Source organism: Microtus ochrogaster, unplaced genomic scaffold (assembly GCF_000317375.1).
Source record: "Microtus ochrogaster isolate Prairie Vole_2 unplaced genomic scaffold, MicOch1.0 UNK31, whole genome shotgun sequence".
In the NCBI taxonomy this organism is placed as follows: domain Eukaryota; kingdom Metazoa; phylum Chordata; class Mammalia; order Rodentia; family Cricetidae; genus Microtus; species Microtus ochrogaster.
The window spans coordinates 1,537,250-1,539,086 of NW_004949129.1; positions in this window are offsets into that span (position 1 = coordinate 1,537,250).

Below are 1,837 nucleotides of genomic sequence, written 5' to 3' on the forward strand. Positions count from 1 at the left end.
CTCTCTCTCTCTCTCTCTCTCTCTCTCTCTCTCTCTCTCTCTCCCCCCAACCCCAGGGTTTTTCTGTGTAACAGCCGCCACGGCTGTCCTGGAACTCACTCTGTAGACCAGGCTGGCCTTGAACTCACAGAGATCGCCTGCCTCTGCCTCCTGAGTCCTGGGATTAAAGACGTGCACCACCACCACCTAGCAGGCTCATCTCTTTAAAGGAATTTTTTTATCTTCTCTGCTCCTTATTCCCAGACCAGCAGTGCTCTCCTTGGCTTAAGTCCTAGAGCACTTATCATCTTGCACTGGGTCCTGCTCCTCTGGTTCCTATTACAACCAACTTAATTTATTCATTCAACAAATATGTATTGAGTGTCTGCTCCGTGCCAGCTACTATTGCAGTTACAGCCAGTGAGCAAGACCCACTCCCAGGGATGATCCATGCTGGTGTGGGAGGTAACCACTAAGCAAATACACAAAGAAACACATTTGATGTCATGAGCGGGGTGTGCCTTGAGCCAACCGGGAGAGCAGAGTATAGGGCGGGTTTTGTCTGGGTGATCCAGTTTGGCGTAGGGAATGGAAAAGGCGAGATCTCTTTGCTAACAATGATTGCTACAAGGACAAGAAAATGGCCAGGATGGCCAGAGTAGAGTGAAGGACAGATAAAGGAACAAGAGATGTGACCAGGGAGGAAGGGAAGGGGATATATATGTAGAGATAGGGTCTCATTATGCAGCCTTGGCTAGACTGGAACTTTCTGTGTAGAACAGGCTGGCTCTACCTCCAGAGCGCTGGGATTAAAAGTTTACAAAACATACACATTTTACATGAACAACCCACGTTTGTGGTCAAAGGTTCACAGTTTGGGATGTTTCTATTACTCCAGCAGGCCCCAGCACGACCACAGGAATCCGCAGTTCCCATCACTGGACACCACCTTCTTTTACTTTTCTCCAGGATGGCCTCAAACTCAGAGATCTACCTGCCTCTGCCTCCCAAATGCTGGAATTAAAGGCATGTGCCGCCACCACCAAAAACACTTTTGTGTGGGTTTGTATTTTCCTGTGTTGTGTTGCGTGCGTGCGTGCATGCGTGTATATGCATGAGTGTGTGTATGTGTATTTTTATTTTGGGATGAGTTCTTTCTCCATAGTTCAGGCTCTCCTTAATTTATGACCTTTCTTGCCTCAACTCCCTAGAGTGCTGGAATTCTACAGGTATGTCATCGTGGCCAGTTTTTCCTGTGGTGGAAGTGCATCTGTGTGTTCAGGTGCATTTGCATATACACATGAAAACAGAAAACAGAAGAGACTGTCAAGTGTCCTCTATTGCTCTCCACCTTATTCCTTGAGACAGGGTCTCTCACAGAGCCCAAAGTTCACTGTTTCAGATAGGCTGACTGGCCAACAAAGCTCCTGAGAACTGCCTGTCTCTGCTCCCCAACACTATCGATAATGGGGCGGGCTGACAGGTGCAGCTTTCGTGTGGATGTTGGGGATCAAATTCAGATCTTCATGCTTGCATAGCAAGTGGTCAAATCCACTGAGCCGGCTCCTGAGCCCTACACACAGCTTGCTCGCTTATCTTTTTGTCTTTGTTTTGAGATAGGGTTCACTCTTTGGCCTAGACTAGAATAGCACTCACTCTGGGGCTCAGGCTGGCCTCACCCCTGTACAAATCCTCCTGTCTCAATCTCCTAAGAACCCTGATAACAAGCCGGGCGGTGGTGGAGCACGCCTTTAATCCCAGCACTGGGAGTTCAAGGCCAGCCTGGTCTACAAGAGCTAGTTCCGGGACAGGCACCAAAGCTACAGAGAAACCCTGTCTCGAAAAACCAAAAAAAAAA